The following is a 7,585-nucleotide window of genomic DNA, read 5'->3' on the forward strand; positions in this document are numbered from 1 at the left end:
CATGAGATTCATTATTACTATCTATCACATTTATTTTTTCATAATGATAAGATAAAATTTCTTCACAATACCAAGCACAATTTCACCCTCAGATGAACTATCATACAGTTTTGTAAGGAATGGTCCTTTCGGTTTCGAATTCAAAAGTTTGGCCACTTTCCACTCAATGGAAAACATAATTATGTGCTGCTCTTACTCTTACTCATGCCTACAAAACAAATTTCAGACATGGGCTGACTCAGTGGTTGGGAAGCCACCTTGATGATTAAATCAATAAGAGCACCTCCAAAGAACTTTGGAAAGCAGCAGAGCTACTTGGAGGGAAATGATTCAAAAATTACATTTTCTTTGTGTTATGCTTTGATTCATATGGGGTTTACCTCTCATTGCCAACAGTTGGATCAATTCACAAGTCCCATTTGTAGACATCTGATCATACGGTTTCCTCCCTCAGTTTCCATATGGGGCATGATTGCCTATCTTGAACTTGGCAGGATCACGTTTCTTCCTATAGCTGTTGAGTTCCTTTGTGATCAAGGCACCTTTGGGTTTAGTTCTGGAACCGGTCCCAACCCGGGCTATTGTACCACCGTGATTCGACCCGGTTGGCTACTATTTTTTACTTATCACCAAAAAAAAATTTCATTATTTTTGTAATAGGCAAAAAGAATTTTATATATATGGCAAATGAGGATATTACATATGCCATTTGCATGCTTTGAAGCCATAATCTCTTCATTAAGAAGCATGGATCTTAACCAATCAAATCCTACATTGGCATGAGATTCATTATTACTAGCTATCACAATTACTTTTTCATGATGATAAGATAAAATTTTCTCACGATACCAAGCACAATTTCATCCTCAGATGAATTATCATACAACTTTTCAAGGAATGGCCCTTTCGGTTTCGAGTTCGAAAGTTTGGCCTCTTTACACTCAATGGATAACAGACTTATGTGCTGATTTTGATCGCAATGAATAAGATTGCTAGGTAACTTTTCAAGGATGATGCATTTTTCCTCCCCACACTTGCCTCATAGAAACCTCCTCCCATGATTGAAAATGTTCATCTAGGACTCAGGCAGCCTTCTTGTTCAGGTTGTTTACAAGCCGACCCATCTGAAACCTCCAAAGCAAGAAATAAACTAAACCAAAACCAACCAAAGTCCACAACCAAACGGTCCCTTCATTGTTCTTCAACCTAGGCCACTCTATTTCTTCTATGCTAAACTCTTCTACATCCATATTCCTAGCTATACCCTTGTCAAACTTACCATATACAACATAAGCCCTATCATCCTCTCTTAGTGTAACAGTAGTTGGAAACCTTTCCTCATCAAGGGCAATTTCGTCATATACCTCAGCCTCTCCCCAGCCAACCTCGCTTTTGAGCAACCACGCCGTCGTCTGCGAGACAATCACCATAGCGCCATCGCTTCTAACGGCAATGCCATCATTCCCGCCCATCAGGTCCTTCTCAATATTCACCACCGACGCTGTGTCGTTGACGGTGAAATATCAACACTTCTCCGCCTCCCAATTTTTTGAAATTCCCCCTATTCACTTCCCAAAATTTGAAATTTCCCCTCTAACACCTTTTCCATGCATGAAATATAAGTACTTGAACTCCTATTTGAATAAAATTTTTTATGAGAAAGATAATGGGTAGAAAATCTGTTGTGTACTAATGTGAAACATTGGTATCTAACCCCTTTCGATGTTAAATCTTGACTCCACCTCTAGATACATACCATTTAGATGCATGATTACCCACAAAGAAGAAGAAAAGGGAGATAAATTGAGGGGAGGGGTTTGTTTGTATAATAATAAAAGATACAAGCTATACACTGTTTGAATACATAATATACCAATATTAGTTTAGGACACAATGCCAGCTCACCATTTATTTCTTAACTATTAATTGGGAGCTTAATTGTTTGAATATTTTTTTAAGAAGAAAAAACATTGTTCTCTCTTCTCACACTAATTTAAATTGGATTCATGTCGCCACAATTTCTTCATGTCAATTTTCATCAATTTCTCTGTAGAAAGCCAACCCGTGGAAATTGACACATGAGAAAATTGAGGTGATAAAAATTAATCAAAATTAACATGTGATTTTTATAATCTTATCATGCTAGATTATTATTATTATAATATCTAAAAAACACTACACAGTGACTTCTTTATTGAAGATCCAGCTAAAGCATAGGGTTTGTGGCTTCGTCTTCTAGGTAATAATATTTAAAAATCACTACACAGTGACTTCTTTGTTGAAGATCCAACTAAAGCGTAGGGTTTGTGGCTTCATCTTCTGGACTCGTTCTTCAGCCCATTCTTGTAGTTTTCGAATCTTACAAGGCAACCCACAAACCAAATCCTGGGCTTTCTGGCCTTCACCGTTGAGACCCACAACCTTCTCCAGCTTCCATCTCCCAATCAAGAACTCTAATATGTCCAAGTAATCGGCAATGGTGTAAACACCAAGCTTCTATGTGACAATGGAGAAATGGTTAAAGATATTCGAGTTTTCACCATCGAACATCAAGTAGGCCGGCATCGTAATGTTTGGACCCAAAGTATCAGCAATTGCTAGCATGGCATCTGTGGGGTCTACCTCTAATAGCTTCTCCATCATCCGTTGATACCCTTTTTCATGTCGCTTCTCGTCAGCTGCAATGGTACCACAGATAGTGGCTAACACAGGATCACCGCTCTGCTTTGCCAACAAAGCTGTTTTGCCATGTGATATGAATGTTGCCCGTTCTTGAAATGAAGTGTACGTGATTCCCATGTACGGAGTGATTTTTAATATTGGGCTCTGTCATTAGACACCAAAAGAGCAAATAAAATGTCAAAGATACACAGATGCATTCATGAGTGGTGAAAATTTCAGAATCTAGATGTTTAGTATGTGCTCTTTTCATACTTTTACTACATATTAGAAGGGTTCTATTGATACTCGGAGTCTCACCTCTAATTTATTGTGTTAGCACTCAAAGGTAGACGTAATGTATGGTGGATAAATGTCAGGAAAACACATACATCTTCAAGACTCAAAATCTCAGTCCCACGATGGTAGTGCATGGGTTTTGATGTCATACCATACAAAATAGATATTACTAAAATGTTGGGTCCTCGATAGTTAGTTAATGTGGCTTGTGCTGTCCAACATTGCATGGTAAATTTTAATTTCGATTATTTAAATAAACATGTGGAGATTTCATCTACTTGGGTGAAGAAAAAAGAAAGAAAGGAAGAATATAGAAATCGAACAAACTCGAGTCGTTGCATGATGCAGTCCCAAAACTACACTAAGCAGCACCAGCTAGGACACAACATTTAGTAAGATCCATTTGATTTTACCTAATGCATGCATATCATTAGCTTTAGAGCTTTTGATGTATTAGTCAAAAGTACCTAACATGTATTCACGTAAAAATGCCAGCCAACCCTAGCTTTTTAATATGAAGAATCAATAGCTCACCGTGCCAGCGGTGATAAGGTTTTGTATGGTGCGTTCGACCATATGCATGTTGACTCGTCCAGACAAGTATAAATACTTGTTGAGAAGATCTCCATGCCGGTTCTCTTCAGCCGTCCAAGATCGAATCCAAATTGCATGAGAACGGTCTTCGATTGGCAACTCCAGTTCTCATTGGTTTCACTCTTTTCTAGGGTTTTTGGTCACTGCTGAGATAATAAACTCAATGGCTTTTCTGTGATTGGGAAGCCATGTGGATTCCTACCTGCTAGTCCCAGAAAGGGAAAGTTCCTAGGACTCCACCTTGGTCTTCTACCACTGGAGCTTAGATGAACTGGTTTCACTTTGGATAAATGATGGCCCAAGTCAGTTGAGCCATATCAATGTGCTTGCTTTTCCTTCTGCTTATGCTTGTCTCATGAAATCTTTTAGTAGGTCCGATGGTTTGTTTCTTGAGAGTTTTTTTTTTCCCTTTTTGAGGATTAATTCTGTGGGCACGGTTTGCGTCTGTTAACTCTTTAACCATCATCTTTCACCTCTTTAGGGTTCAACAACACATCCCTAGACGCTTATTTGAAGAGAAAGCCACTAAGTGATTTGAGGAGCTCCACCTTCTCCGGTGGTACAGTGGGGATGTTTGCGATCGGCTGAAATGCAGCAGCCACCACAGCAAGGACTGGTGATCGTCGTCCCCATAATCTACTCGTGGCAGTTGCTGACGAAGTCTGGGATCCCAGAGGATAATGTGTGAGAGCAGGACTGCATTTTCTAGGAAATGAAAGCTGGCTCACGGCATATGACAACTGCATATTGATTTGAGTAGATTAAGTTTTCTTCTATGAAAAGGGATGGGAGGATTCTCTATTTATGAGAGTTTTATAGTAGAATTTCTCTGTTCATTCATATTTCATTTTTAAAAGTTTTACCTTAATTTGATTCCTATCCAAAAGTCAACTGTTATCTCTTTCTATCCGAAATTGCTTTTGTGCTGTGGCAGTACCGTGTGGCCTACGGTCCAAGATTGAAACTTGTGGTTAAGATGAAATTTCAATGGGTAGCAATGTCATTGTGTTTTTTTCCTTTTTCACTTGTTATTGTTTTTGTATAGAATTAACATAGACTTTATATTATTACCCACTAGTCTCTTTGCTTTAACATTAGTATAGAGATTTTGTAATCATTATTTGACCTCATCCATCTTAAATCCTAGCTCCTCTCGTGGAGTTGATCTGTCATTCTCATTTCAGGTAAATATGATTTTCTTATACATAATAATTAGAGTAGCTTTTATATTTCTCATGCGCCATAGTTGGTAGGTTTGATCAGTAACCACAGGGTCCCGTCCATGTATACTTGTTCTCAGTCACATTCCGAGTCTTCTTAATTTTCTGTTACTTGGCAGTTCGAGTTAGATTTCCATCTCACGTTTATTAATAAGAAGAAAATAAAATTTAGGTGAAAATGGACAAACCAAGTTTCGACGACTCATAGGCAATGACTTGGTTAAAGAAACCCGCCAAAGCTACACAAATGCGAGTTTTTATAGGACAGTTGTCATAATTGCTTAATGACCCAAACCTGAGTGATCTACTGATGAACAAAGATGCAACTTGGGTGAAACTAAGTAGAGATTTGAACCAACTAATGTTGAGAAATCAGCGGATTAGTTGTGGTTATAAATGCCACCCAAACCTTGAGCTACCTGGTGCTCCTTGAAATGCATATCAGGCTGTAATGGGTTGGACATCTAGGTTACCATTAAGATTTTTTTTCAATGCATGCAACACTTTGTCATGGATATCATCGAAAGTGGGGATTCTTTCTCTGCCCAACACCATTACTCCTCACAACAATAGAGGTATGTTTAATCATTATAATATAATTAAGTGACTTACCTTTGCCTATCTTTAATTCAATGAATAAGATTAACTTCTTCTCAATTTGAGTTTTCTCATTCTGACATGTGAAGGTTTAAAGAATTAAGTGGATCAGAACACACTATAAAAAGAAAAGAAAAAATTGTTCTTTGGCAACAGTCTAATAGTGTCGCCAGAAATAGTATATTCGTCGCCAAAATAAAAGGCAACATATTTCTTTCCAATGTCTATAATGCCATCACGAAAAATAGGTGATTGGGATTTGGTATTGACTAGGAAAAAAAAATTTGGGGTGGGGGGTTCATCATCAACTAGTCATAGCAATTGAGGGCCCAAAGGCCTTGGGGGAGGGATAAAATATTTTCAGCAATGCTTTTGGTGATAGAAATTCTAAAAATCATATTAGACGGTTTCTATAAAGTGTGGGTAAAAACCCGACATTTGGCGATAGAAATTCTAAAATCATCCGAAAAATCATGTTTAGCCACGGTTATAACCGTTGTGAAAAACCACATATGTCGATGGATTTAAAGCATAGTGTGGGTAAAGCGGTAGACATTTGGCGATGCTTTTAAAAACCATTGGCAAATATAAAAAATAAATAAAATAAAAATGAGAATAGCAATGCATGTAAGTGCAAGCACGAGAAGATAGATATCACTAGCATTGCCAAAACCCTTTGATTATCCTTTTTTTAGGTTGTGGAAGGCTTTAAAAAGGGTGCCGAAGGAAAATTAAAGTTTTAGGCAGGGTTTTCCAATCGACCACCAGAGTGGTCGGTTGCTTGGTCAATCGACCGCCTTAAGCAACCGCCCCCTAGTATGTATTTAGGCATTTCGCTCTGCGGTAGATCCCTAAGACCACTGCAACTTGAACCAACATGTAGGGAGTCTTACCTTGCTCGCGGACATCTTCTGGCTCCACTTTTCTCGTACTGGATATCCATCTGCCCAGTCCATCTGGATTCCGGCTGAATCTTCTTCCGGTTCCCAGTAAAGCTAGTTCTTCACCAACAATATCTAGATCCATGGGCTTTGGGGCTGAAATATAGGCTTCAATCCAGGATGGCCTACAACTTCTTCCAGCTAGAGCTTCTAGTACTCAGACTTGCAAATCAGGTTTTGAGTTAGGATTATGGGGGTTATCACAACTATTCTCTGATGTCATAGGGTAGGAAATCAATTTTGAGAAAGGTGGGGCATTCTTCAGCAAGAATGTGAACCATAAAAACAAGATCCTTTTTCTTCAGTGTTGAGAATCACTGAAATGAAAAAGGATTCAATCTATCTTTGGACTAATTTTTCCATGCGAGAGCCAAGTCAATGAACTTGAATTTCATTTAAATTGATGACTAAACTTGCAAATTGGAAAGTAGCATGCCTATCCTCTGAAGGACGACGGGTTATCTTGCAGTCGATACTTCAATCCCAATCCTTGTATCATATGAGTGTTTTAGATTCTTGAAATTTTTTTGCAAGAAGATAGACTCAAGTTGCCAAAAATTTTGGCAAGGCAACCCTAGGAAGGCCAAGTAGCTAGCCACAAATTTTTAGGATAAATGCTACCAATAGAAAGAAGTAGGAAGGTTAGAGTTTAGAAGAATGGAAGATTTCAACAGAGCTTTGCTCCTAAAGTGAAGGTGGAGATTACTCAACAACCTAAAATCCTACGGGTAAGAACCTAAAATGAGATACTTTTCAAGAATAACACCCTTTGACATGAAGGTGAAAGCAAGGGATGGTTCTAAGGAAAATAGGTAACGGAATGAAAACCTCCTCTGGATTAACTTGCGGGTACTGTCAACTAAAAACCATAGGGGCGGAATCCAAACTTTGACCTATGGCCTAGGAGGGCCTCGTGGCACAGGTGATAGGGACATTTTGTCACATCCAACTAGCCGGTACCCTATCTGGCATACCCGAATGTGTGATCCACAGCCCCGAAGATCAAGTGTTGAGGAAATCATCTTCCCACATATGCAATAACATAATCATGAACAGAATATAATTAATGTATAATAATATGAACAAGAGATCCAAATAAGGAAAGAATGATAGTATAATCAGAGTGCAGAAAAATGATATCAGATGTATATAAATCAAAAAGGAGTAGAGTGAGGCAGAATCTCACTCCATAGTTACAGCGGAATGTAGCTCATAAATCTAAAAAGAAACACAACTGTTCTCAAAGGAAAGTAAAGAAAAGAAAGTCAAAATAAA

At 38.4% G+C, this 7,585-nt stretch overlaps 1 pseudogene; it reads right to left on the reverse strand.

Annotated features, from left to right (window-relative positions):
* Positions 1-2,259: 2,259 nt before the first annotated feature.
* Positions 2,260-6,395, reverse strand: LOC148998911 (stearoyl-[acyl-carrier-protein] 9-desaturase 6, chloroplastic pseudogene; annotated as a pseudogene).
* Positions 6,396-7,585: the final 1,190 nt, after the last annotated feature.

This window comes from Hakea prostrata, unplaced genomic scaffold (genome assembly GCF_041222555.1).
Source record: "Hakea prostrata isolate BN-2017 unplaced genomic scaffold, UWA_Hpros_2 contig_96, whole genome shotgun sequence".
Classification (NCBI taxonomy): Eukaryota; Viridiplantae; Streptophyta; class Magnoliopsida; order Proteales; family Proteaceae; genus Hakea; species Hakea prostrata.